The following is an 8078-nucleotide window of genomic DNA, read 5'->3' as shown; positions in this document are numbered from 1 at the left end:
CCTCTCACTGTTGTGGCCTCTCCTGTTGCGGAGCACAGGCTCCGGACGCGCAGGCTCAGCGGCCCAGCCGCTCCACGGCATGTGGGATCTTCCCGGACCGGGGCACGAACCCGTGTCCCCTGCATCGGCAGGCGGACTCTCAACCACTGCGCCACCAGGGAAGCCCCTCCATGCTTTTTGATGAGAAATCTCCATTATAGTTAAAATTTAAAAAATACAGAGATAACATTAATCATCTCCATTGCCTACAAATTGGACTTTCCAAAATAAAGTGTTTAAAATGTGGTGGGTGTAATTTTAAAAAATGGTGGAATGAGAGCACTTAATTGGTGGTGTTTGGCCAGAGGACCAAAGAATTCCCAAATCTCAACCTGCCAGTAACTTAGGTTTGCTGCTTGGTGTGGGGGTCCCTGAGGAAGATATGTACACAAAGAAAAGTAGCAAAGTGTATTGGTTATTACCAATAACAAACTTCCATTGGTAGGGCTTGTGCCATAGTAGAAGGAATTTCAGTAAACTAGACCAGAACATAAGGCTCAGTTCGAGGTCTGAGAGGTTTTTCCTTCTGTCTAAGCACAAAACAACCTTTACCAAACTTCCCCAGATGAATCTGATGGTGCAAGTCCTATGAGAGGAGAGGGCCAGAAAGAAGGCAGATGGAATGGGGATGCATGGTTGGAATCTCCCCATGACACCAGTTGGGTTAGAATTTTTGCTGCTCAGGTAGAAAGTGGCAGTAAAAACTACACCCTTTGGTATGATGTTTTAATATACTGTGACCTCAACAATTAGGAAAGGAAGCTCAATATCTGTCCTGGATTGTGAAGAATGAGAAGTGTTTACTCCCCCATTGGGTATTAAGGGTTGGGGAAGAGGAAGAGCAGCGAATGTCCCTTTTCTACATAAATATTTCCCTTGATTTTCTGATGTTATTCTAAGTAATAATAAGAGAGAGATACTAGGTAAGTCCATCAAAAGGCCATTTTCTTCCCATTGTCACTCCTCCTGTGTTTAATGCTGGGTGAGGAAATGGGCAACAAAACTGGCCAAGGGGGCTTCCCTGGTGGCGCAGTGGTTGGGAGTCTGCCTGCCAATGCAGGGGACGCAGGTTCGTGCCCCAGTCCGGGAGGATCCCACATGCCGCGGAGCGGCTGGGCCCGTGAGCCATGGCCGCTGGGCTTGCGCGTCCGGAGCCTGTGCTCCGCAACGGGAGAGGCCCGCGTACCGCAAAAAAAAAAAAAACCACACAAAAAAACGGGCCAAGGAATATCATTTTAATATTATAGCATAGCCTTCTAAAGTATGTGAGAACATGGCATAAAATCAGTTAATTTCAGGGCTACACTACCTAAGAGGTTACCAACACCTTCCCATTATATTTCCCCTCTTGAATTATAAATAATTGCATTATCTGTCTATCTATATGTAAAATATATACAAAATAGTACGTATTACTACATATTTGAATATACTCATCAGGTAATGTTATACAGTGGGCAATACATGACAGCATAAGCCAGCTACATCAATGTGAATAATGTAAGATGTAAAATCTTATTATTAAATTTTATTATTATCACCATTATAGTAAAATTTTTTATTAAGTTTCCTTTAGATAAATAACAATATAGAAAAATTAATGATCCAATAAAGAAATTTCCCTCCACTAATGTCATCAAAATAGATAAAGTGGCCATCAAAATGAAAATTAAATTATGAAAGCAACTCCTCTCTGGTTTTAAAAAGTCTTCTGTGGATATAAACTACTATATATAAAACAGATAAACAATAAGGTCCTACTGTATAGCACAGGGAACTATATTCAATATCCTATAATAAACCATAATGGAAAAGACATGAAAAAGAATATGTATATATAACTGAATCACTTTGCTGTACACCAGAAACTAACACCACATTGTAAATCAACTACACTTCAATAACAACAAAAAAAGTCTGCTGTGGTTCCAACCAGTCTTTGGTCTTCAGAAGCTGTTACTTTTATTTCTGGTGCTTATTTCTGCCAACACTTCCAAAGATGGATCTAGGGATCCTCCGATGTACCACGTTTGTGAAGTTCCTAAAGGTAAAGTATACCCATGAAACTATCCAAGCTACAGCTCCATATCCACAAAATTTAGAACCAGTGAGACCACTGCAAGCAAAAAGGCCAGGCTTACATTTTTTTTTTTTTGTTTTTGTTTTTTTGTGGTATGCGGGCCTCCCTCTGCTGCGGTCTCTCCCGTTGCGGAGCACAGGCTCCGGAGCGCAGGCCCAGCGGCCATGGCTCCACGGGCCCAGCAGCTCCGCGGCACGTGGGATCCTCCCAGACCGGGGCGCAAACCCGGTTCTCCTGCATCAGTAGGCGGACGCGCAACCACTGCGCCACCAGGGAAGCCCCAGGCTTACATTTTTTATTGCGACTTATCTTACCTGGAAGGATGAACACCAAAACAGAAGAGAACAGAGAAAGAGTCTTGAATTCAAGTTTGCTGAAATACTAGGCAGTTCTTTTAGTTTGTCTCCTGTGGACTTAAAAGACTATAGGGAAATTAACTGTGAAGAGATTGGTGGTAAATAAAGTTCAAAATCATATCTAAAAGATTGATAATTTCTAGTGTTGGTTTTAAATGTGGGGGAGAAAATTGCCTCATACAATTTGGGGCATGTAATTGGATTTATACTTTGGTGGTGCCTGCATATGGTAGTTTTAAATTCATACTACATTTCACCTACCTATTCCACTTTCTGGAATGTATTCTCGGTAAACAGTTAACCCCATGTCTCCTCCAGTCGTGGAAAAAACGAATGATAGCAGTTAGAAAATGCCAAGCCTAGTAGCAAGCAAAGCCTCCTTCCCTGACCGGGAATCGAGCCCGGGCTGCAGAGGTGAAAGCGCTGAATCCTAACCACTAGACCACCAGGGAGCTGCAAATTAAGAGCTCTCTTCTCCTTGCTTCTGACTAGAGTGACCTTTTGCATTTGCTCTGGAAGGCCTTGAGCCTTCCGGAACGGTCACCCGTCGTTCCGGAAATCCTTTCCTAAGGTCGTTCCCTCCCTGCTTCGTCCAAAAAAGGAGCCCGCAGGTGACGCTCCGAGCGCCCGCGAGGCCAGCTGGGTGTGCAAGTCCCGAGCGAGTTGCCTCATCCTGGCAGCACCTCAGAACTGGCCTGGAGACGCGTCTTTGCGAGGTGGCTGCGTGTGGAGAGAAGGTCACCAGTGACCGGGGAGCGTGCGAGGGGCCCAGTGGAGGCGGGAGGGAATGTGCGCGAGGTGAGAAGGGGCCGCGCACAGAGACCCGGCATCTCCATCGTCCAAATGTACTCAGGCGGATGTAGCAACGGAGATGGATGTTTGGAAAACGCTTTCAAATCAGGCTCCAAGGCCCTGAACTGGATTCCGGATCTTCCCCATACAACCTGCTGCACCTGCAGTTTTCTTACCTTAGTTGAGGGCAACTCCATCCTTCGTGTGCTCACGCCAAAAAACTTGATGCCGGTCTTTCACAATCCACAACCTAATCAGTTAAGAAATCGTTTTTCCTTTCTGATTAATTGCGCACTTTGATCGACACAATCTTCTTCTTGGTCTGATTTTGGCCCTCGACTCTCCTGATGAAGGCGTGGAAATAGATTCAACTCGCGACGCTTGGTCCGCTAAGACTTAAGGGTTTGAGACCTTTAACCTCGGGAGCGCGGGGCCGGGCCGCGGTTGAGACTTTTCTTGGCTCCGCCGGTCCAAATCGGCCTCTTCCGGGCCTGTCCTAGAGGGCCGGGGGCAGGGCCGGGTCGCCTCAGCGGGGGCCCTCTCGCCAGGTCGGGAGCCCCACACCTAGCCTGGCGCCATCGGAGAAGCTTCCGGCGGTGTTGATTCAATTTGCCCGCGGCCCGCGAGACGCAGGGGCGCGGTGCGCGCGGGCGCAGGCGGCGACTTTGTGGTTCTCGGGCACCCGCTGCCCTCCCGGCTCCTCTCGTTCTCCCTCGCGGGCAGTAACGTCCGGGCAGGAAGAGACCTGTAGGAGAAGGGCAGCCTCTCCTTCAAGTCCTGTCCAGTCAGGATCCAAAAACGGTCTTGAAGAGACAGAGGGAGAGGTGAAAACAGAAGAAATCCCATGCGAATTCCTCATCTAAACGCACCCTGAAGATGAAGTCGGCGTCCGCAGCGACCCGGTCCTCCCGGCGCTGGTGAAGGTGAGTCGAGTTCCCCTGAGCAGTTGGAGCCAAAGCAGACAACCGTGGCCAGGCGGCCAGCGAGTAAGCAGCCCCTCCGCCTCCCCAGATGGGCAGCACTTGAACTTGTAGCACTTGAACGTCTCTCCGTTGGCTTTTGATGGATTCCAAGGATGCAACAGATACGTCAATTTTTTAAATGCACTTACTTGGGATAAGAGTACTTTAAAATCTTTTAGCAAAGGAAACGGTTTATGGCTGGTTTTGAAGGACGACTTTCAGGTGTGGGGGAAATACGAAAATCAATACACTAGGGAAAGCAACTACTGTTAATGACACAGACCCAGGAAAGGCACTTCAGCCAGGTAGGTTTGTCCCTTAGGTTGGGACCTGTTGGTGGAACTTAAGATAAATCTAGGACGTTCATAATGATAATTTTAATTTTAATAGTTTTCAATGGAAATACACATTCCACAAGTCATATAACAAACACATGAGGCCAGCTTTATGCCAATTTTACAAAAACGAAAAGGAAAGATAATATATAAATGACAAGGCCTAATAAAATGCCTTTAAATATTGTTTTTTTCCACCAACATTTTTTCTGCCTTTGGATAGGTAGCATCTAACTCCTCTTTCTACGAAATCTGACAATCACTGCAAGATCCTAATATCAACTTTCTAGTTCCAGCTTACTATTCCCTAAGCCTTTTTCAGCATCTCCCCATCATCTTTTCTATATAATAAAAGTAAATTCTACTTCAGCCTTTAATTTGCAACCCCATACTCAACAATCAGCCTGGTAAATTAAGGTAGGCCCTCCAGGGGACTGTCCCTACAAAGAATAGAAAATTGCAAATCAAACATTGTATTCATGGGTGTAAGGAAAATGAACTTTTTTTTCAAAAAAAATCTAGATTCATTGTTGAATGTTGCCGATATTTTGTCTCTCAATCAGCTCTGAAGGTAACTGGAGATTTTTCTCTGGAGGCTGCAATAGAGGATCTTTGGCTAACAGGTCAGCCCTAATATGTGAAGGCACGTATCCTACAATTAAATGAGAGGGATTAAGTGACAGCATATCTTGATGTACATGTGGCTACTTTAGTATATACACATTTCAAAATTTATTGAGCTGTGTAAAAAAGTCAAACCTGGAAGACTTTAAGATTTACTATCAAGCTGTTTATTACTACAAACAAGATAGTATGGGAGTGGCAAAAGGATACATGTATAGATAAATGGAACTGAATTGAGACACCTAAAACAGACCCACCTTATATGGTCAAATTATTTTTTTAAAAAGACACTAGAGCTATTCAATGGGGAAAAGAATATCATTTCAATAAATAGTGCTGGAACAACTGAATATCTATGTAGTGAAAAAACCTGCAATCCCTACTTCACAATATACACAAAAGCTAATTTGAGTTGGATCATAGATCAAACCATACAAACTAAAGCTATAACGTTTTATAAGAAAATATATGAGAATATCCTTATGACCTGGTAGTAAGCAAAGGTTTTCTAAATATTACACAGAAAGAAGTAAAAAATACAATGATACATTAGGCTTTAACAACATTAAAAAGTCTTCTCATGAAAATATACCATTAAGTAAGTGAAAAGTCAAGTCACAGATTGGAAGAAAATAGTTACAAAAGATATCTGACAAAGACTATGTCTCCAGAATATATAACGAACTACTACAGTTCAGTGTTAAAAACGGAAACACCCATTTTTTAAAACAGGCAAAAGCTTAAACACACTTCAAAGAGGAAGATATGTTAATAGCCAGTAAGCACATAAAAAGTGTTCAATATCATTAGCTGTCAGGGAAATAGATATTAAATAGATATTAAATAGATATTAGATATTAGATAATAGATATTAAATAGATATTAGATATTAGATAATAGAAATAGATATTAAAACTACATTGAGATACCACTCCACTCAGTAGCATGGCTAAAATTATAATGTCTGAAAACATCAAATCTTGGTGAAGATGTGGAAAAACTGGAATTCTCATACATTTTTAGTGGGACTGTAAAATGTTATAACCACTTTGGTTTGACAATTTCTTATACATTTAAACATAAATTTACATAAATATCCTTTTGTTCCCAGAAACACTTCACCTAAATATTCTTCCAAGAGAAAACACATGTCCATACAAAAAAAATTGTAGCAAGAATGTTCATAGCATTTTTATTCACAATAGCCAAAACTTGAAACAACCCAAACGTCCATTATAGGACACTGGTAAACAAAGTGTGGTATATCCATGCAATGGAATACTACTCAGCAATAAAAAGTAATAAACTTTGGATATACTCAACAATATGAATAAAACTCAGAGCCATTATGCAGAACACAACAGCGTTCATATTCCATTATTCCATTTACAATAACTTCTCGAAGACATAAAACTAAGGTGCAAAATATCAGCACAGTGTTTTTCAAAAATAATGCAGAGGATAATGACAATGAAAATGATGTTTCTACTAAGTATAACATTATTGATTGAGTAGCTACTAAATTTAGGCACAGCTAACAATGGCAGAATGAAGTAGACTACTCCTATTAGGCCCATTTTACAGAAGAAATAATTGAAGCACATAAAGTTTAAGTTACTTGTCCAAGGCTACACAAGGGCTGAATCAGTTTTACAAACCAGAACCTGTGCTCCTGAACACAGATTGACCAGGTCTTTCTTCTCAGTTTTAGGTTTTTCTGGTTTTCTCAGCTGTAGGGATAAGAAGAGGAGAGAGAAGGAAAGAGAGGGCCAAAGAAAGAGTGAGAGATGGAAGTACAAGTATCTGTAGTTATCAAAGAGCAGAGCAGGAAACTATTGTGAATGTTTTTACATCAAAGGTTGTAAAAATTTTGGGGAGTCTGGGTTGGTGGTCTGCAAGCAATATATGGATTCTATAGTGATTAAGTATTGTGCTGAGGTCAGGAGATGAATCATATATGTAAAAGCTGAAAGCTAAAACATTAAAGCTTCTAGAAGAAAATGTAGGAAAATATATTCACAATCTGGGGTTAGGAGAGAGGTCTTAGAGTAAGATGCCTTAACAATAAAAGAAAAAATAAAGAAATTAGATTTCATCAAAATTAAAAACTTTTGTTCATCTAAAATCACCATAAAGTAAAAAGGCAAGCCACAGACTAGAAGATATTTGCAATATTCTTAACTGAAAATGACTCTAGTATTGAATGTATAGAGAGGTCATAGAAATAATTACAAAAGCCAAGCCATATAAAAATGAGCAAAATACTGGAATAGACTTTCTTCACAAAAGAGAATTTCTAAATGGGCCAAAGACCTAAGAGATGTAAAAAAAAAAAAAAAAATTTACAAAAATAGGCTGTGAGCCAGATTTGGCCAGTAGGCCATAGTTTACTGACCCCTGCACAAAAATCACAATTCCTTTTCATGCTCAAATTATCACAACTTACGCCACTGGGAATTCCTTAAAGCTGGCTATGTGTTTTTGAAAAGATCCTAGTAGTTTGTTAATGAACATTGCTTTCTGGTCCATGCTTTCCCATGCTCATCTTGTAATTCCCCTGCACCATTCCTAGAAGTAGTCATCTCTTTAAGAAGTCTGCTTCATTTTGTGGGCAATGGTATTAAAGACCAAAACCTGGACACAGTGGATACTCATTGAGCTTTGGGTGATGTTGCTTTTAAACCAGTTAGTTTACAGTGCTAAAATAGATTCTAACTGAATTTATTTCTTTTACGTCTATCAAATACCCATTTAAAAATAACATTGTGTGTGTATCTATTATAGATTTTTGGTTTGTGATTACCAGAGGTTTATATATAGTAATCTTTATATCTGTATCTATGTATGACTATTCTAAGTTGCTGATCTCTTTTAAGTTCAGATGCATTTT

General features: G+C 41.0%; 1 protein-coding gene across 1 annotated transcript in view; it reads left to right on the top strand.

Moving 5' to 3' along the window:
* Window positions 1–3867: 3867 nt before the first annotated feature.
* The window catches only part of LOC102994464 (myomegalin), a 35066-nt gene continuing 30855 nt past the window's right edge, over window positions 3868–8078 (top strand). Inside the window, exon 1 of the mRNA XM_028488896.2 lies at window positions 3868–4190. The gene's annotated coding sequence lies outside the window, so the exon portion shown is untranslated. The remainder of the gene's footprint in view (window positions 4191–8078) is intronic.

This window comes from Physeter macrocephalus, chromosome 4 (genome assembly GCF_002837175.3).
Source record: "Physeter macrocephalus isolate SW-GA chromosome 4, ASM283717v5, whole genome shotgun sequence".
Taxonomy (NCBI): Eukaryota; Metazoa; Chordata; class Mammalia; order Artiodactyla; family Physeteridae; genus Physeter; species Physeter macrocephalus.
This window is presented reverse-complemented; position numbering and strand designations above follow the sequence as displayed.